Source organism: Salmo salar, unplaced genomic scaffold (genome assembly GCF_905237065.1).
Source record: "Salmo salar unplaced genomic scaffold, Ssal_v3.1, whole genome shotgun sequence".
Taxonomy (NCBI): Eukaryota; Metazoa; Chordata; class Actinopteri; order Salmoniformes; family Salmonidae; genus Salmo; species Salmo salar.
This window is the reverse complement of record NW_025549502.1, coordinates 1-22,119: the sequence shown is the minus strand read 5'-3', so window position 1 is coordinate 22,119 and position 22,119 is coordinate 1. Positions and strand designations below refer to the sequence as shown.

Genomic DNA, 22,119 nt, shown 5'->3' with positions numbered 1-22,119 from the left:
GTGTTATAGTCATGGCCCTGAGAATAAAACAGGTTTAAACAGTCAACTGAGAAACAGGTGTCTTACACATCTGTTATAATTCCTGCTTAACTGAAGTATCAGGTGTAGTTATTAGCCAGTTATGAAGTGTGTTTGTTGACTCTCTCTTTATGTTTCTACGGCTGCAGGGAGGGAGATGAAACAACAGCCTCAGTGGTGGTTCTAGACCATTTCAACTGGGGGCAAGCTGGGGCCAGTTGTACTGTTAGAGGGGCCAGTTACATTAGACGTTATTGTTGTCATATCGTTTTCTTCACTTTCTTCACATTAGCAGGCAAAAGACCACGTTCATAATCATCATCGTTGCCACGGTCTAGATAATGGATGTAAAAAGAATGATAGCAAAAATTAGTTATGTAAAATTACTTCATACTTTAGGGGGCTACAAGGGGTCCACAATTGTTGTCACAGGGGTACTTGCCCTCCCCAGAACCGCAAGTGAACAGCCTTGAGAACATCAGGACTCAAATGACACTCGGTTCCAAATTGCTGCCAGGTAAAAGAAGACGATAGCAGAAAAAAGGATTCTTTGTGAAAGGGGTGTTGTTGATCGTTTCTTGACTTTACTCGACTTTTATAGATGGGGTAAAATATTATCCAAGAACTTTCTGAAGTAAGTTTAGCCTACATGAGATGTGAGACGTTATGTTGTCATAAAGTAATTGAGTTTGGATATTTAAATAGATGTTTGATTGCTCTGGTCTATGGGTGCATCAGTTACAACATCGAGACTGGAATTCTCTTGCGGCCGGAAACCCCCAATCCTTATCTGAACACTGTGACAACATAGTAACCGCGCTGTAGCCTACACATTTATTTTCTTTAGTAAGAAACAATAGCTTCCACGATGAATCCGGTAAGTCTGGTTTCCTTTAAACATTGTAGGTCTGCTGTGTTGTATAAAATGTCTAGGAGTAGTTTTCATCATCTTTGATCCTCCACATTGCTGTGTTCAGTTTAAACGGCTGGACAAAAAACATGACGGTAAAACTTGTTGGGATTTTTTTTCTTTGGCAAAGTAGCGTAATACTTTATCATGCGTAGGAATCTACGCCTATTACTTAAGCATCTCTCCTTCCTCCCAAAGTGTACACTTGTTCACTTCCACTTATTTGAAGGTCAGATTATTCATTATATGAAGAAAAACAAAAGATACATATTTGCGACTGTATCTAACGATGTTCAACTCAGTATGCTTAGCAAACTCAATTCCTGTACCCCTTTCTACCTCATACTGGATCAGTCTCTCTCTTTCCCTATCATACTGCCCACACTGTATCAGTACATTCTCCACTGTCTCTGTTTCCTGGCAGTAATCACATCTTCCTGTTGAATGATTTCCTATCACATTTCATAACTTATTCAGCTGGCTGTGCCCCACTCTTATCCTTGATTGGATAGCCTCCTCTCTTCTGTCCATTCCTACCATCCTCCCCTACTTTACTCTGTACCTGGAATAGGGGCAGCAGGTAGCCTAGCGGTTTAGAGCATTGGGCCAGTAACCCGAGCCGACTAGGTGACAAATCTGTCTGCCTCTGAGCAACTTAACTCTAATTGTTTGTGTAAGTCGCTCTAGATAAGTGCCTGCTAAATGACTAAAATGTCAACAATGAGTAGATGCCTGCCCTTAGTGTCACTGTTCCACTGCTCCTGCCATCTCTGCACCACCACTGTCCATATCGTTCCCTGAGCCTCTGACTTGCTCATTGGCACCTCCACTTCCTGTCTCCTAATGGCCTGTTTAGCTAGCGCATCTACTTTCTCATTCCCTTCTACCCTCACATGGCCCGGGACCAAAGCAAACCTTCTTTGGCCACCTATCTGTTTCACCTGGGCATAGAGCAGGCCTTGTCTGCTATGTGAGTGTCGTGGAAAATTGTCTTCAGAGTAACACTTCTTACAAGAACTTGTAAATTCAATATAGACTTTAATACAGAGTAGTAAAGCCGAGCCGGTCCACGGAACAACAACTCCCTTCCTTAGGCCCCGGCTCTGCTTTTATGCACATACAATACATAGATCCATCCTTTATGTAAATGAAGTAAAACCCCTATGCGTTCTGCCACCTTTTTCTTTCAACCCAATGGAGCTTTTAGCTCTAACATAGTAGGGGCTAGACTCCTCATATGGATATGAAAATAATGCATGCATCAGTTATGTAGAGTATAGATAGAATATAGAAAATAATAAAAAGAATATAACAAGAATTTAAAAGAATAATAAACATAATAGACCTAATTAAAGTTAATATTCTTACTATGAATCTGAACAAGGCCTAAGTGAGCAAAAATAAAAGTTGCAGACAACATTCCAAATTGAGACACTCATTACTGCTAGAAGATTAAGGGCATGGTTCGTAGACACTTGTAACCGGAATACCTTCTGTTACCTAGCGTGTAATAAATGATCCTCATTTTAGGAAGGCAAAACTAGCTTGAATTTCAAAGAAAATGCATTCATTTATATATGTATGAAAACCATAAAACAAACATAAAATACAACATACACTTGAGGTTTGTTCAAAGTCATACCAGAATTTACATCATAGGGGCACATTCCTCATTTCCACATATAGGGCAATCCTCTCTTTGGCACATTGCACAGAATAATGGTTCAGGATGATGGTAATGTCCATCATTGTCCTCTTTGAGCTCCACTTGCAACGCCTGGGTTGCAGACATTTTTTGTGTACATGGACAAGCACTATCTCATCCGAATCGGGGTCTTTGGCATACACAGGAAACCCACCAGGACGCCAATCATGGCACTCATAACCTCCCCAAGAATTACCCCATGACGACAGTTAGGATTACCAAAAGGTCAATCAAGGGGTCCTCCAACAGCATTGCAAGGTTTTCCATACTTGTCCGTATAATGTCCAGGGTTACCAGGGACAGGATTGATTATGAGAGGTGGATCCAGTATATGTTCCTTAAACTTCTTTCTTGACCCCCTCTTATGTCTAGGGTCTGCTCCATGTACTGACATTTGTTTAACAGTGGTTTTGACCACAAGTGATTTAATCAAAGGCACCACACAGCAAAATAAAATGCCCAATGCCACTAGACCTCCACCCATCATAATGGCCAGCCTAGTAAACATAGCACCCCATTTTCCCAAAGCCAGGTCCAACCAATCCCAGGCATGAGAATCAAACCCAGCATTCGCCTTTACTTCTGCTCTTAACCCTTTAAGTTTATTCATAGCTAGGGAAAATGTTCCATTAGGTGCAGTGTTGTTGGGAATAAAAGTACAACAAGCATCTCCATACATTACACAAACTCCCCCCTTCTCTGCTAAGAGCCAGTTGAGAGCTTCCCTGTTTTGCCATGTCATCTGGCTTGTGGCCTTTACCTGTTCTCCTAAGGCTGTCAAGGCAGAGTCAGTATAATTAATAAATCTTTGTTGGTTATAGTATATATAATTAATCCACTCTAAATTCTTATTGGGTGTTACCCACAAAAATATAGATTCAAATCCAGATTTAATCTAATCTCTGGCCTTAAACTCGTTGGGCACACCTCTGGGTTGTCCAATTGAATAAGGGTACACTCTAGGAACTGATTCATACTCCCTCCTAGTTCTAGTTTTATCATGCTCCTCCTGTGGTGTTTTGATGATGGTAACCTGTTGGACTGCTCTGACTAAAGTACATAATCCAGTCCATTCTTCAGGAAGAACATTCAGAAGTTTGTTTTTTCCACACATCCAAAAGCTATCAGCAATACCTCTATCTTGGGTTTTTAACATAGTAAGAGATGGTGCAACCTGAGTGATGTGGCCACACGAACCCCTCCTATTGGTAATTAATCCTTTCTCATCAAATTTGCGAATCCCCGCAATCTCTAACACCCAGATAGTGTCACATTTAACAGTTGTATTTCCTAAGTTAATCCCACCAATACCATAGTTATAGAAACATTCATATTTTCCCTTAACCACAGTACTTTTGTCTATCTGAGGTCTAGTTAAATCAGTTTTAATGTTGTATGCAGCACATTCCTTATTAGCCAGTACAGTCTCATTTAACATAGTTTTACCCCTAGTACTACCCAAGGCCATTCTGCATTCAATGTCACACAAAGGAATATGGTACTTTCCCGGTTTACAATTAGCATTTTTTCAATTAGCACAACTGTCAAATGATGCAGGTTCAGGTACTATTAACACTTCAGACAAAGGTGATGTGCTGCACAAGATACAATCGTCCATTCTATGTCTGTCCGCCGTATACCTAGCCCATTTATACCAATCATTCTTTACCGCTTCTTCCAATGTTTTGTCCTTGAGCGGTTCTGGTTCTAACATACTTGCTGTTTCATCCACGTCGTCCTCTTGAGGTGGACTGTTGGGTTTTGTCAACAAGTTCCAAATGTCAGTAAAGAACCCTCCTGTTTCTGATGCTTTTGGTGTCGTTGTAGGTATAGTGGATTTCTCACCCAGAGTAGTAGTTGGTACTCTGGTGGTGACCACTGTGGTGCTTACAGCAGCTGCCACAGTCGTCGTGGTTCTAGTCGTTGTAAGCACCTCTAGATTGGGTGCCGGTGTGAATTCGATTTTCATGGTGGTTGAACTGCTCCCTTCAGTCAGTCCTGTACGTGTCAGTTCAACTATAAATTCTTCTCCTTCAACGGGTTCAATGTTATTTATGCTGAGCACTCATTCATTTTCTTCTTTGATTATTGTTAAGTCACATCCTTTTGGATCCCAAATCACTTCTCCCTTCGTCTGATGATGAGTCCATCCACAGTATGCGACTTCAGGTAGGGGTTTTACCCTGTATAATGCGACCGATTTTTGTTCTCCTGTTTCCGTTATGATCTGAGGTGGGACTGAAATGCTAACCTTGTTTGTCCTACCTGGTTGTTTGGCAGGTTCCTCTCTTTTTATTTTGTATTTTTTATTTTTCTATTCAATTGTTCATCAAGGGGACCGGGTGAGTGTAAAAGTCCCTTGCCCTTCGGCCCTTGGAACGTCTCCCTCTTCTCTCCTTTGGGAAGTTTCTCCTCCTGCTGTTTGAGTAGTTTCTCCTTCGGCAGCTCCTGTTGGGCTCGTCTCTCCTTGGTTGATCTCACTTTCTCCGGAACACCCGAATGTAGACCAGGTCCCCTGGTATCACCTGGCGTGGCCCCTCTGGTCTCTGCTCCGGTTCCTTCTTTTTTTCCTGTGAATATATAACTTCATGTATCTTGGTTAGGTGCTTTACATATGATTTTAGTTCTGTTTCTAGTATGTCTAAAGAGGGACGTTTGTACAGTCCCCCTAGTGATGGCACAGGCATGGGTCGACCCGTAAGCATTTTATGCGGTGACAAGTGCGTGTTTCTGTTAGTTTCCATGCGACTGCTCATTAGTGCAGGCGGCAAAGCATCTACCCAGTTAAGCCCTGTGGATAGGCAAATCTTTTTGTATAAACGCTGCGCCATTGTCTGAGCTGATTTCTGATGGAATACCAAACCTAGGTATTACTTCTTTTGATAAGAATTTTATCACGGTGCTTGCTCCTTGATCAGCCGACGGTATTGCTTCTATCCATCTGCTAAACCTGTCTATGATGACTAACATGTATCTTTTACCATAAGCAGGTTTTATCATATCTACGTAGTCCATCACAATGTGTCGGAATGGACCTTCTGGGACCGGTATGTGACCTATGGGCGTGGTTATGCCTTTACGTATGTTGTTTTTCGCGCATATTTCACATTTTGACAGGACGTCATCTACTGTTGCCTGTAGATAAGGAGACCAAAAACCTTGTTTTTTTTATTTGTCTTTCCACCTCCCCCCCTTGCACAATGATCTAGATCATGTGCATCATTAATCAAGCAAACCCAATGAGGTGGTGGTGGCAAGTATGTTTTTTTCCATTTCTTCTCTAAGCTCATTAATTAGCCCTATCCCTTCACCTATCACTACTTGTTGGCCTGTACTGACCTCTATCTCCCTGGGATCGCCAATCATCATTTACTATCTTGATAAATGCTTTATCTTTGGAATGGAAAATCAATGGATTGTCTGTTCTGTCCCATATTTTTCCTTTATCTTTCCTCATCATGGGTCCTAGATCTTTTGATGTGAAACCTTGATTCACCAGCAATGTAATGTGAGGGACAGAGTCAGAAACATTAAACCATTTCTGTACAAATTCAGATCCATCTCCGTCCATCACATCCATGGCTGCTCCCTGTTTTCCAACGATTATACATTGGGACATAATTGGTGCTTTTCTACCATTTGCCCCCATAACCCAGAGCTGTTCTAATAATGGGTCCTGATGAGGGTCGAATTGCATTGTGCAGTGATATTCAGATTTTGCTCTAACGGCTTTAGGTATTTGGGCCTGAATAAATTTACCCCATCTCCTCGCTGTTCTGTCTACATCTGTCTCAATTCCTCCTAACCAATATACGTTGGCCATGACTCCTGTGCTTACCACTGGCAATTGTAGTCCTATTTTTTCTATTATCACCCCGTCGGGGAACATTTAATTTGTATACCCATTTTGCATGGGGCATCTCTTCCTAAAAGATTAACCGGTGTTTGATCTGATACCAGTATTGGAATTGTGGTTGACTTGCCATCAGCGGTAAGACGAACTGGAGCTGTCATTGGAATCAGCTGCGTATTTCCCGAGAATCCTATTGTTTTGGCATATTTACCAGACATGGGGAGATGAGAGGCATAATTTGAACTCACACGTGTAAGTGGCTCCAGTATCTATCATCATGGGTACGCCTCTATTCTCTATTTGAACCTGCAGCATAGGTTCTTGGTCAGCTCTCGTGGTTACTATTGGGAACTGACCCTCCCCTTTAGGATTCTCTGGGCATCCCTAGTACGTCTGATTGGGTCCTGACCATGGGTTCACAGGGCCCGGGGTGGGTTTTGGTTGCCCTGCCATCCACCAGTAGGGCCCCAGCCATTCTGGTTTCCACTAGTAGGTGGCTGCCAGCCACCGGAGCTGTTGTTTGTTGGTGGACGCCTATTGTAGGTGTTATCCCCAGTCCGATCCTGCCACGGGTTTGCGGGACATTCACGTCTGGTGTGTCCTGGTTGGTAGCAACCCTAACACACATCAGGCGGCCCCCGTGGGGTCCTGGGTTGTCTCCTTTGATCCCCCTGTATGTTTTTCTGTTGTCTATTCCCACCATTCCAATTCGGGGGCTGTGCATACACATTTGCTACTGGCAATGGGGCAGGCACTTGGGTCCGGCCGGGGTTAACGGTTGCGGCCCTCCTGGGGAAACAGCAGCCATTGTTCCTATCTCGGGCACAGGAGTGGTTACTGAGGCCTGGATCTTCTTCTTTTCCCTTTGGTCAGTTCATCCAGCTGCAACTGGGCCAGCCTTCTCTGGATGTCCTTTCCTTGTTCAGTTTGTTTTTGTTCTTCCTTTCTATGTTTCTCCACAGCGTGAATTACATAGTCACAGAATTCTTTGTAAGGTTTTGAAGTAAGTCCCACTACGTCCTCCAGTCGGTTCCCTTCCAGCTGGGGCATGGCTTCCACCACTGAGGTCCGGAACATTGTTGTCATCAGTTCATTTTCCTCCGGATCCTGTTCTGTTTCCATTCTCCATCTTTTCAATTGTCCATGCAGGTATGCAGCCGGGTTTTCTGTAGCTCCAATGGCCTCTCCCCTTAGTGCCTTGGGGTCCACTTTTGTTGGGTATGCTGCCCTTAGGGCCCTCCAGACGGCAGGCCTATACCTGTCAAACATCAGTCCATCCTTTGACACCTCCCACTCTGTGCCGTTGATTCCTCCCTCCTGCATGATTTCTCCCATTCTCTGCACGCTCGTTACCCTTGCCAACAATGCCCTTATGTCGCCCATCGCCAGCAATTTCCCCATTGTAAATTCTTCAAAGGTTCTGATCCACTTTCCAGCTCCCTCATGGAGGTCTGGCAACCGGGCAACCAACCCTTCCAGGTCCTGCGTAGCCCATGGTATGTAGCGTCCTTGATTTCCTTTAATCAGGATTGGACATTGTTTATTCGGAACTAGACTATAGTGTCCTGCTTTCTTCTTTTGTCGTTTGGTTTATAGTTCTTTATTAAAATGTCCATTTCCTCACACACAGAGACATCCAATGTCCCCACTGCAGGCCACTTAGTGTTCAATTCCCTGGTGCGTTTTTCCCATTTTTCAGACGTTTTCTTTATTTCATCTTTACTTAAGGGGTGTCTGGCCCCCAAGGTCTCTACCGGCGTCCTATTTATTTTGAGGGTTATCTATACCTCAGCTTTTACTTTATTAAATCCTCTTTTATTTTTTATTTTATTTATTTATTATTATTTTTTTAATTCTATATAATGTCTATTCTTTTCTATTTATATTTATTTGCTCGCTATTTTATCCAATTGCTTCTTATTGCTTCGTTCCTATTTTATTCTGTCTATTTTAGTCCTGGTTCCTATTTTTCAGGGTTTCCCCAGACCCTCTCTGTCTCTCCTAGTTATCGTAATCTGATCCTTTTTTCCCTAAACTGCGGCCTCCTAGGGATCCAGCAGCTCTATGGCATTTTATTCTTTACTCGTGTTTCTACTGCGCTATGCTATCCGATTCGTGAATGCTATAACTTTTTATCGCGGTTCGGTATTTTATCTTATTTTATTCTAGCTGACCTGACTTTATTTTAACTACTCACTGTAGTTTATATTTTATTCATATGTTTTTCCTATCCTGCCTACACACTATGTGTATGTGTTTATTGCTTTTTATTGTATTCTATGTATTTTCCAGTTTTATCAGTTTAACATACTTTATTATATCAATGTTCTACTTTTACATATAGCTTTCCTTATCCGTTATCTATTGGTTTTGTCCCCTTTTCCCCAACGAGAGTTTAACCCGACTCTCCCTCCTATATCATATATCAAGCGGCTGCCACAGCGGAGCCTCGCAGTTCCTTCTATGTCCCAAAATAGCACACACACACACACACACATAATTTCTCCTTCTTGCTCCACTCTTCTGGCTCGCTCTGATATACTTCTCTTACCCAAACTTTCACTCATTCAGTCTTTTATTTGCATTCATACAATCTTTATTCACATTCGTTCATTCACACCTCGCCTTTCCTAAAACGACCTATAAACCTCAGTCTATTCCTGATACACTTCTTCAACACAGGATAACTTTGTATTCATAGGATTTTTGTAGTATGTCGGAAATTCTGCTTAACCTCTCTAGGCTAGGCGGGACGAATTCGTCCCACCTACGTAACAGCCAGTGTAATCCAGTGGCGCGATTTTCAAAACGTTAAAAATCCTATTACTTCAATTTCTCAAACATATGACTATTTTACAGCCATTTAAAGATAAGACTCTCGTTAATCTAACCACACTGTCCGATTTCAAAAAGGCTTTACAACGAAAGCAAAACATTAGATTATGTCAGCAGAGTACCAAGCCAGAAATAATCAGACACCCATTTTTCAAGCCAGCATATAATGTCACCAAAACCCAGAAGACAGCTAAATGCAGCACTCACCTTTGATGATCTTCATCAGATGACAACCCTAGGACATTATGTTATACAATACATGCATGTTTTGTTCAATCAAGTTCATATTTATATCAAAAACCAGCTTTTACATTAGCATGTGACGTTCAGAACTAGCATACCCCCGCAAACTTCCGGGAATTCGCAAAATTTTACTAAATTACTCACGATAAACGTTCACAAAAAGCATAACAATTATTTTTAAGAATTATAGATACAGACCTCCTCTATGCACTCGATATGTCCGATTTTAAAATAGCTTTTTGGTGAAAGCACATTTTGCAATATTCTAAGTACATAGCCCAGGCTTCACGGGCTCGCTATTTAGACACCCGGCAAGTTTAGCAATCACCATAATCATATTTACTATTATAAAAGTTTGATTACCTTTTGTTGTCTTCGTCAGAATGCACACCCAGGACTGCTATTTCAATAACAAATGTTGGTTTGGTCCAAAATAATCCATCGTTATATCCGAATAGCGGCGTTTTGTTCGTATGCGTCCAGACACTATCCGAAATAGTAAAGAAGTGTCACGCGCATGGCGCAATTCGTGACAATAAAATTCTAAATATTCCATTACCGTACTCCAAGCATGTCAACCGCTGTTTAAAATCAATTTTTACGAAACTTTTCTCGTGAAAAGCGATAATATTCCGACAGGGAATCTCCTTTTCGGCAAACAGAGGAAAAAATCCCAAAGGCGGGGCGGTCGGGGTCACGCGCATAAGCCCGTGTCCCTTGATCGGCCACTTGAGAAAGGCGATAATGTGTTTCAGCCTGGGGCTGGAATGACGACATTCTGTTTTTTCCCGGGCTCTGAGCGCCTATGGACGACGTGGGAAGTGTCATGTTAGAGCAGAGATCCTTAGTAAATGATAGAGATGGAAAAGAAGTTCAAGAAATGGTCAGACAGGCCACTTCCTGTAAAGGAATCTCTCAGGTTTTGACCTGCCATTTGAGTTCTGTTATACTCACAGACACCATTCAAACAGTTTTAGAAAATTTAGGGTGTTTTCTATCCATATGTAATAAGTATATGCATATTCTAGTTACTGGGTAGGAGTGGTAACCAGATTAAATCGGGTATGTTTTTTATCCAGCCGTGTCAATGCTGCCCCCTAGCCCTAACAGGTTAATCGAGTCAGCTTCCCTTCACACTGTTTGCCCCCCCTCGTACTGTCCTCTGTTCCTCAGAGCAGCTACGTGGTGGACCCTACTGATCTTCCGGCGCCGTTAGCAAAGCGGAGCGTTATTACCTGTAGGACAAATTTTTTGCAGTTACCATTCGCTTACCTAAGTTGAATCTCTCCTGCACCCTATCTGTTCACTGCATACAGATCCTCGTTCCTCGAGCGATTTCGTGAACAGCCCACCCAATCAAGCCTTCTAATTTTCTCCTAGGCGCGATTGTGTAGGATTTCTATCTATTTATTTATTTGTTCTGACCACACGCACGCAGTAGCAGTAGCCCCACACTAGGTCAGGCAGTTCAGTCAAAAGAGAGCAAACGCACACACTTCCGGGCCACACAAGGTCCCCAGATGAGTGGTCTCGCGAGAGGAGCAACCCGAATCACACACCCAACACGTTTTGCCTGATCAGGTTGATTGGGCTGTGTTCACGCACATCCCAAAACAGGTCCTGAAACAGTCGAACTCGGCCAAGTAGAATCAGACGGGACAACCCCACCCAACCAAACCACACATGTGGGTTCGTTAGAACGGTCCGATCAGCGCAAGCACAAGCCCTCCCCGCTAAACACCCAACACCAGCAGGTTCACAACTTACTACGCATGTAATCCTAACAAAATTTACTTATATTATATTTAACAATCCCCCAATTTATGCATGCATGCAGTTTTATTGAATTCACAAGTTCTTCCAGTACTACTGGGTTTTTAGGAGTTCTTTAAATAGAGAGACCTACGTGGCGTCCCCTTCGTTGAGACTGAATCTCTGAAGCAATCTACACAAACATTTCAACTATTGTAAGAACAAGCTTACCTTATTATAGTTGGGTGGCCACCCGTTTGCGAGACTGTCCAGAGAAACCGTCGCCATCCAAGAATGCCGTTTGTCTGAGGTCCCTAAAACCCCTGGCAAGCTAGCCAAAGTATGTAGTGGAAAATTGTCTTAAGAATAACACTTTTTACAAGAACTTGTAAATTCAATATAGACTTTAATACAGAGTAGTAAAGCCGAGCCGGTCCGCGGAACAACAACTCCCTTCCTTAGGCCCCGGCTCTGCTTTTATGCACATACAATACCTAGGTCCACCCTTTATGTAAATGAAGTAAAACCCCCTATGCGTTCTCCCATCATTTTCTTTCAACCCAATGGATAACGCCCATATCTGAGGATAACGCCCACATCTGCTTTTAGCTCTAACATAGTGGTGGCTAGACTCTCCTCATATGGATATGAAAATAATGCATGCATTGCATGCTTACGCTTGGCATATATTTAGTCATGGCCATACATTCAGCTTGCCTGGCCGTTGCGTGGTTCCTACTTGGGGATGTATGGCCACCTGTTATCTCCACTCAGGGCCAGCTGCCAGTCTCCTCTTTCGCTAGCTAATGTATTTCTATTTTTCCTTCCTTCAGCTCGTCTACCTTTCTCCCACACCAGCGATTGTCTTCTAATATGTAATGGCAATGAAAAGAAGTGTCTTAAAGAATGGAAGGCAGTCGTTATCATTTACATTTACGTCATTTAGCAGACGCTCTTATCCAGAGCGACTTACAAATTGGTGCATTCACCTTATGATATCCAGTAGAACAACCACTTTACAATAGTACATCTATATATTTTTTGGGGGGTGGGGAGTTAGAAGGATTGCTTTATCCTATCCCAGGTATTCCTTAACCTCTATGGGCTAGGTGGGACGCTTGTGTCCCACCTACTCAACAGCCAGTGTAATCCCGTGGCGCGTTATTCAAACACCTCAAAAATGCAAAAACTTCAATTTTTCAAACATATGACTATTTTACACCATTTTAAAGACAAGACTCTCGTTAATCTAACCACACTGTCCGATTTCAAAAAGGCTTTACAACGAAAGCAAAACATTAGATTATGTCAGCAGAGTACCCAGACAGAAATAATCAGACACCCATTTTTCAAGCTAGCATATAGTGTCACATAAACCCAAACCACAGCTAAATGCAGCACTAACCTTTGATGATCTTCATCAGATGACAACCCTAGGACATTATGTTATACAATACATGCATGTTTTGTTCAATCAAGTTCATATTTATATAAAAAAACAGCTTTTTACATTAGCATGTGACTAGCATGTGACTAGCATTCCCACCGAACACTGCCGGTGAATTTACTAAATTATTCACGATAAACGTTCACAAAAAACATAACAATTATTTTAAGAATTATAGATACACTCGATATGTCCGATTTTAAAATAGCTTTTCGGTGAAAGCACATTTTGCAATATTCTCAGTAGATAGCCCGGCATCACAGGGCTAGCTATTTAGACACCCAGCAAGTTTAGCACTCACCAAAGTCAGATTTACTATAAGAAAAATGTTATTACCTTTGCTGTTCTTAGTCAGAATGCACTCCCAGGACTTCTACTTCAATAACAAATGTTGGTTTGGTCCCAAATAATCCATTGTTATATCCAAATAGCGGCGTTTTGTTCGTGCGTTCAAGACACTATCCGAAAGGGTAAATAAGGGTGACGAGCATGGCGCATTTCGTGACCAAAAATTCTAAATATTCCATTATCGTATTGACGAAGCATGTCAACCGCTGTTTAAAATCAATTTTTATGCCATTTTTCTCGTAAAAAGCGATAATATTCCGACCGGGAATCTGCGTTTAGGTAAACAGACGAAAGAAAATAAAGCATGGGGTCGACTCGGGCACGCGCCTAAGCCCATAGTACTCTGATCGGCCACTTGCCAAACGCAATAGTGTGTTTCAGCCTGGGCCTTGAATTACGTCATTCAGCTTTTTCCCGGGTTCTGAGAGCCTATGGGAGCCGTAGGAAGTGTCACGTTATAGCAAAGAGCCTCAGTCTTCAATAAAAAGAGCCAAGATGAACAACAACTTGTCAGACAGGCCACTTCCTGCATGGAATCTTCTCAGGTTTTGGCCTGCCATATGAGTTCTGTTATACTCACAGACACCATTCAAACAGTTTTAGAAACTTTAGGGTGTTTTCTATCCAAAGCCAATAATTATATGCATATTCTAGTTACTGGGCAGGAGTAGTAACCAGATTAAATCGGGTACGTTTTTTATCCGGCCGTGTCAATACTGCCCCCTAGCCCTAACAGGTTAAAGAGGTGGGGTTTCAGGTGTCTACGGAAGGTGGTGATTGACTCCGCTGTCCTGGCGTCATGAGGGAGCTTATTCTACCATTGGGGTGCCAGAGCAGCGAACAGTTTTGACTGGGCTGAGCGGGAGCTGTGCTTACCTCAGAGGTAGGGAGGCGAGCAGGCCAGAGGTGGATGAACGCAGTGCCCTTCTTTGGGTGTAGGGACTGATCAAAGCCTGAAGGTACGGAGGTGCCGTTCCCCTCACAGCTCCGTCAACTGGAAGCCAGTGGACTGTGCGGAGGAGCGGGGTGACGTGAGAGAACTTGGGAAGGTTGAACACCAGACGGGCTGCGGCGTTCTGGATGAGTTGTAGGGGTTTGATGGCACAGGCAGGGAGCCCCGCCAACAGCGAGTTGCAATAATCCAGACGGGAGATGACAAGTGCCTGGATTAGGACATGCGCCGCTTCCTGTGTGAGGCAGGGTCGTACTCTGCGAAAGTTGTAGAGCGTGAACCTACAGGATCGGGTCACCGCCTTGATGTTAGCAGAGAACGACAGGGTGTTGTCCAGGGTCACGCCAAGGCTCTTAGCACTCTGGGAGGAGGACACAATGGAGTTGTCAACCGTGATGGCGAGATCATGGAAACGGGAAGTCCTTCCCCGGGAGGAAGAGCAGCTCCGTCTTGCCGAGGTTCAGCTTGAGGTGGTGATCCGTCATCCACACTGATATGTCTGCCAGACATGCAGAGATGCGATTCGCCACCTGGTTATCAGAAGGGGGAAAGGAGAAGATTGTGTGTCGTCTGCGTAGCAATGATAGGAGAGACCATGTGAGGATATGACAGAGCCAAGTAACTTGATGTATAGCGAGAATAGGAGAGGGCCTAGAACTGAGCCCTGGGGGACACCAGTGGTGAGAGCACGTGGTGCAGAGACGGATTCTCGCCATGCCACCTGGTAGGAGCGACCTGTCAGGTAGGACGCAATCCAAGAGTGAGCCGCGCCGGAGATGTCCAACTCGGAGAGGGTGGAGAGGAGGATCTGATGGTTCACAGTATCAAAGGCAGCAGATAGGTCTAGAAGGATGAGAGCAGAGGAGAGACAGTTAGCTTTAGCAGTGCGGAGAGCCTCCGTGACACAGAGAAGAGCAGTCTCAGTTGAATGACAAGTCTTGAAACCTGACTGATTTGGATCAAAAAGGTCATTCTGAGAGAGATAGCAAGAGAGCTGGCCAAGGACGGCACGCTGAAGAGTTTTGGAGAGGAAAGAAAGAAGGGATACTGGTATGTAGTTGTTGACATCAGAGGGATCGAGTGTAGGTTTTTTGAGAAGGGGTGCAACTCTCGCTCTCTTGAAGACGGAAGGGACGTAGCCAGTGGTCAAGGATGAGTTGATGAGTGAGGTGAGGTAAGGAAGAAGGTCTCCGGAAATGGTCTGGAGAAGAGAGGAGGGGATAGGGTCAAGCGGGCAGGTTGTTGGTCGGCTGGACGTCAGAAGTAGCAAGATTTCATCTGGAGAGAGAGGGGAGAAAGAGGTCAAAGCATAGGGTACGGCAATGTGAGCAGGACCAGCGGTGTCGTTTGACTTAACAAACGAGAATCGGATGTCGTCAACCTTCTTTTCAAAATGGTTGACAAAGTCTTCCGCAGAGAGGGGGGGGATTCAGGATGGAGAAGAAGGTGGCAAAGAGCTTCCTAGGGTTAGAGGCAGATGCTTGGAATTTAGAGTGGTAGAAAGTGGCTTTAGCAGCAGAAACAGAGGAAGAAAATGTGGAGAGGAGGGAGTGAAAAGATGCCAGGTCCGCAGGGAGGCTAGTTTTCCGCCATTTCCGCTCGGCTGCCCGGAGCCCTGTTCTGTGAGCTCGCAATGAGTCGTCAGGCCACGGAGCAGGAGGGGAGGACCGAGCCGGCCTGGAGGATAGGGGACATAGAGTGTCAAAGGATGCAGAAAGGGAGGAGAGGAGGGTTGAGGAGGCAGAATCAGGAGATTGGTTGGAGAAGGATTGAGCAGAGGGAAGAGATGATAGGATGGAAGAGGAGAGACTAGCAGGAGAGAGAGAGTGAAGGTTGCGACGGCGCAATACCATCTGAGTAGGGGCAGAGTGAGTAGTGCTGGAGGAGAGCGAGAGGGAAAAGGATACAAGGTAGTGGTCGGAGACTTGGAGGGGAGTTGCAGTGAGATTGGTAGAAGAACAGCATCTAGTAAAGATGAGGTCAAGCGTATTGCCTGCCTTGTGAGTAGGGGGGACGGTGAGAGGGTGAGGCCAAAAGAGGAGAGGAGTGGAAAGAAGGAGGCACAGAGAAATGAGTCAAAGGTAGATGTAGGGAGGTTAAAGTCACCCAGAATTGTGTGGGGTGAGCCATCCTCAGGAAAGGAACTTATCAAGACGTCAAGCTCATTGATGAACTCTCCAAGGGAACCTGGAGGGTGATAAATGATAAGGATGTTAAGCTTGAATGGGCTAGTGATTGTGACAGCATGGAATTCAAAGGAGGAGATAGATAGATGGGTCAGGGGAGAAAGAGAGAATGTCCACTTGGGAGAGATGAGGATTCCAGTCCCGCCACCCCGCTGACCAGATGCTCTCGGGGTGTGCGAGAACACGTGGTCAGACGAGGAGAGAGCAGTAGGAGTAGCAGTGTTTTCTGTGGTAATCCATGTTTCTGTCAGCGCCAAGAAGTCGAGGGACTGGAGGGTAGCATAGGCTGAGATGAACTCTGCCTTGTTGGCCGCAGACCGGCAGTTCCAGAGGCTGCCGGAGACCTGGAACTCCATGTGGGTCGTGCGCGCTGGGACCACCAGGTTAGAGTGGCAGCGGCCATGCGGTGTGAAGCGTTTGTGTGGCCTGTGCAGAGAGGAGAGAACAGGGATAGACAGACACATAGTTGACAGGCTACAGGAGAGGCTACGCTAATGCAAAGGAGATTGGAATGAAAATTAACTAAACAACTGGGGAAGCGAGAGAGCAGGGCCTCCCTCAATAACCATTCAATGAAACACTCAAATATCACAGCCACAAAGTAAAACATTTATATCGTAGAAATTCATGGAAACAAAAATGTGCTTTTGTGAGTTTAAGGTTAGGGTCAGGCATAAGGTTAGCAGTGTGGTTAAGGTTAGGTTTAATATTACATTTTAAGACGATACATTGTTTAAATAGGCGTGGTTTTTCAATCGATCAATCAATCGTGTTTATGTATTTATAGCCCGTTTTACATCAGCAGATGTCACAAAGTGCTGTACAGAATCCCAGCCTAAAACCCCAAAAAGCAAGCAAAGCAGATGTAGAAGCACGTGGCTAGGAAAAACTCCCTAGAAAGGCAGGAACCTAGGAAGAAACCTAGAGAGGAACCAGGCTCTGAGGGGTGGCCAGTCTTCTTCTGGGTGTGATGGGTGGAGATTATAAGAGTACATGGCCATTAAGGCCAGATTGTTCCTCAAGATATTCAAACGTTCATAGATGACCAGTGGGGTAAAATAATAAAGTTCATGACTTTGTGGCTATGGTAACTAATGTCGGCCTGGCACTAGTGTTTTTTTTTCTCTCAAAGTTGCTGACATGTCACGTGTCCTACTTTTATCAGTACACTCGTAACAACTTAATCATTACGAAATGTTTATTCGATCAAATAAGCCACAAGTCGCCTCTTCCTCTCTGTTTTGAAAGGAAATGACTGGTATAGTAAATATGGTGGAAACACTGACTAGCCCATGCCTCCACCAACCCAATGCTATTAGATTATTCAGAAGTAGTGAACGATTGAACATTTGAGGAAAAATGAGATATTCTAGGGATGCTCCCAAATCAATCAGAGGTGTAGACTAAAATAATACAATATTTGGTTTAATGATAAACTATGTTTGATATTTCTTGTGTCCAACAGGACAAAATTAGCCCGTTCCCCTCTACCCTCACGGAGTCCCCGGGTCAAACGTCTCCCGGTACCGTTTTACTGCTGCGTCTGGTCGACTGCAGGAAAACACCGGGGCAGAGTGGAACTGAGAGAGGAGAAGAGAAGGAGGATGGGGATTTGATTTCATTAGGTAAGAACCATGGTGTGTATATTAGACTACAGTCTGCTTCTAAAACGATAGCGGAGGTGCATAAAGATGGCGGCATTCATGTACTTACAACAACTTCCTGGTTTTGCTACGTTCACTGTTTTTCACATTGCTCTCTTTTGTTGTGTTTTGGTATGGTCATTAGCACAGTAAACATGATCTCACTTTTAGTTTCAAGACGCTGGCAATTTGAAAACTCGTAAAAGTAGATTGTGTTGATTTATTGCAACATTGAACAATGTCGAAGCACCGTAGTTTCAAAACCGTGGGTAGGTCTAAAACAATAACATCATATCAGACTTCTGCCATCTTTATGCACTTTAGTCATGAATTGATGAAAATATCTGGGTAGTTCCGCCCATTTTTAAAAGTGTAACTTGGTCCAAAATATATATTTCACCTAATGTTAACATTCTGTCATGAAGAGCACATGTTCAACTTAATAAAAACATGTTTTCCCATCTCAAGAGATTTTGAATACAAATATTACTATACTAAGTGCCTATGTGCCAAATAAAGTGACATGGTTGAATGTAACAGGGGAGTACTGAAAACAACAAAACCACTGGATTACATGTGTAAAATAGTCCTTTAAATCAGCCATAAAACCGCTTGTGACTGGGAATGGAAGCTTGTTTTGTGCAACAGGGAGCGGCAATTGAATGCAATCTTCACAACAACAAAAACATTTCTAGCATGTCTATGTGTGGGTAAAAGGGTTTACTTGCATAGTTTTCCACCACAAAACAGCAGTAAATTGACAAAAAGAGTTGAACCAGCTCACCTGCTTTTACTCTGATTTGACTATTAGATGTTCAATGTTTCTTTTGGATTTTTATTTTTTGAGGAATAGTTTCACCATATTAAAACGAGAGTTGAGTTTATCTAACAGGGATGACCTTAAAATGAGGGACAGACGTAAATGAATCACTATTCACATTCATAATAATCTTCAGAAAGGACTTTGGTCAAGGCAACAAACTAGTTATGGCAGTAGTAAAATGCACCAAATGACTTGTGACAGATGATCTAGTCACCCATGATTCACCAAACAAGATTTTGAAAGAGGAAGCAAAGTACTTTAAGCACGTGTTTTCATTTCAGTCTCCTCCATCTCCACTAACCAAAGATAACTATGGATTTGTTTCTATTAATAATGCAAAATTGCTATTCAATATCTTTGTTTCACAGGGGACAGCCCAAACCGTTGCTCTCTCAGTGGGAGGGGCTTATCATCTGGGGAGCCTAAACAACAACGTGATGCTGACAAGACGTCTCTCCAGAAGAGTCTCTCCAGATCAGAACGTCTCAATAGCTGTGATCAGTGTGGGAAGAGCTTCAAACAATCAGGAGACCTGACTACACACCAGCGAATACACAAAGGAGAGAAGCCTTATAGCTGTGATCATTGTGGGAAGAGCTTCAAACAATCACAACACCTGACTAGACACCAACGCATACACAAAGGAGAGAAGCCTTATAGCTGTGATCAGTGTGGGAAGAGCTTTGCTGTATCAGGAGCCCTGACTAGACACCAACGCATACACACAGGAGAGAAGCCTTATAGCTGTGATCAGTGTGGGAAGAGCTTCAATCACTCAGGAGCCCTGACTAGACACCAACGCATACACACAGGAGAGAAGCCTTATAGCTGTGATCAGTGTGGGAAGAGCTTCAGGACGTCAGAACACCTGACTACACACCAACGCATACACACAGGAGAGAAGCCTTATAGCTGTGATCAGTGTGGGAAGAGCTTCAATCACTCAGGAGCCCTGACTAGACACCAACACATACACACAGGAGAGAAGCCTTATAGCTGTGGTCATTGTGGGAAGAGCTTCAATCAATCAGGGACCCTAACTATACACCAACGCATACACACAGGAGAGAAGCCTTATAGCTGTGATCATTGTGGGAAGAGCTTCAATGAGTCAGGGACCCTAACTATACACCAACGCATACACACAGGAGAGAAGCCTTATAGCTGTGATCAGTGTGGGAAGAGCTTCAATCACCCATTAGCCCTGACTAAACACCAAACGCATACACACAGGAGAGAAGCCTTATAGCTGTGATCAGTGTGGGAAGAGCTTCAATGAGTCAGGGACCCTAACTAAACACCAACGCATACACACAGGAGAGAAGCCTTATAGCTGTGATCAGTGTGGGAAGAGCTTCAGGGCGTCAGGAGACCTGACCATACACCAACGCATACACACAGGGAGAGAAACCTTGTAGCTGTGATCAGTGTGGGAAGAGCTTCAAACAATCAGGAGCCCTGACTAGACACCAACGCATACACACAGGAGAGAAGCCTTATAGCTGTGATCAGTGTGGGAAGAGCTTCAAACAATCAGGAGACCTAACTATACACCAACGCATACACACAGGAGAGAAGCCTTATAGCTGTGATCAGTGTGGGAAGAGCTTCAGTCGAGCAGGAGACCTAACTATACACCAACGCATACACACAGGAGAGAAGCCTTATAGCTGTGATCAGTGTGGGAAGAGCTTCAATCACCCATTAGCCCTGACTAAACACCAACGCATACACACAGGAGAGAAGCCTTATAGCTGTGATCAGTGTGGGAAGGGTTTTGCTCGAAATTTCAACCTGACTAAACACCAGCTCACACACACTGGAGAGAAACCTTACTCTTGTCTATGTGGAAAGAGCTTTCCTCATTCAGAGTCACTGAAAAAACACCAGAAAGCCCTTTCCTCTCTGCTGTCACTGGTTCCAGATCCCTAAATAAAGTTTCAATAGAAAACATCTTGTAAAGAGTCATCTATCTCCCATTCTCTAACAGTTTGCTAAGTCTGATGCCATCATGGTAACTCTGTGTCGCATAATGACATCGACGGTATCTTAATGCATGGAAGAGATATTTGAACCGAAAAGTGTGTGTACCTTCAAACCCCTCTAATTGGCTGAAGAAGGAGTGACGTAAGGCGCTGAATATGGCCCCGTCCGAACCATTTCTACCGAGAGAATGTACGAGCCAGCAACTGTACAGTATCCGATTAAGCTATCAACTGCTTTTCTCATGTTTCTTCTCAGGAGTGTGAGAGGAGTCCACGGGAGTGAGCATGGGGAAAGTTGCTACTCTAAAACTTTTCTTATGTTGCTGGTATATTGGGTTATTTAAATGGACAAGACATAATGGGCATCTAAGGTGAAACATTGACATTGGGACATTTTAATGGGTCATTCACTTTGGAACTTTGTAAAGCTATCTGAAGAAGAGGAACGAAGAGGACACCAGAAGAATCAGTGCCTGGAGAGGGGGTTGGGTCAACTGTACCACAACTGTTTAGACTTTTGGGGCATCAGGTTGATTGTAGAGGCTCACACCACGCAAAATGATAGTCATTTAGATTAAGAAATGTATTGAGATACTGATCTGTAGAATAATCATGATAAAATTGTTAATAGTAGAAATTATGGGATAATTATACTGAATGTTAAAATGAATGGACATTCCGCTAATATTGATGTGTGCTTTTAATTGAGTTGTTACTTTGAGGTGATAAGACAAATTTCAATCACTGAGCAATGTCATTTTGAAATTTTGCTGGATAATTAACTGAGTTCTAATTATGATTTTATTTCTGGAAATTGAATGAATTTTAAAACTGAAGGATTGATTTGAGTTGAATATGTTAATATCTAAATGAGGAAGAAAATGAATGTACTAGGGATTGATTGTTGTTATGAACTAAAGATGTTGACGCTTATTATACATGCCATGGTGAACGACATGGGTGAACTCTGATCAGGAGAGTGTAAATGATCATGTAATCTATTTGGATCTGATAGGCACACTATAAATAGTGAACTACGATGTTTGTCTTGGGTCATGTCTATTAGTCACCAAGGATATACATTTTATTTTAACTAGGATTTGTACAACAAGATATGCTAATTATAGTTTCTGGGATGGAAATAGTCATTTCAAACACACTATGCTGATCCATTGAGTGTGATAGATAACTAAAGATTATTTTGTATTAAACTCCATTGGTGCATGCACTGCATTATGCATTCATTATGTGCTTTTCACTGTCTATGGAAAATATAGCTTTGAATCATAAACTGTATGTGCATTTTTAAGCCGGTTCGGGCAGGTGACTGTGTATCAGCAACCTCTTCCAGACAAGTTGCTAGAGTGTTTAGTAAATGTTGGGGATGGTAATAAGACAGTGCTGAGTTTCTTGGGATGT

The 22,119-nt window shown here is 43.4% G+C and overlaps 1 pseudogene; it reads left to right on the top strand.

Annotated features, from left to right (window-relative positions):
- Positions 1-773: 773 nt before the first annotated feature.
- LOC106591711 (zinc finger protein 501-like) lies at positions 774-20,729 on the top strand (annotated as a pseudogene).
- The last annotated feature ends 1,390 nt before the right edge of the window (positions 20,730-22,119 follow it).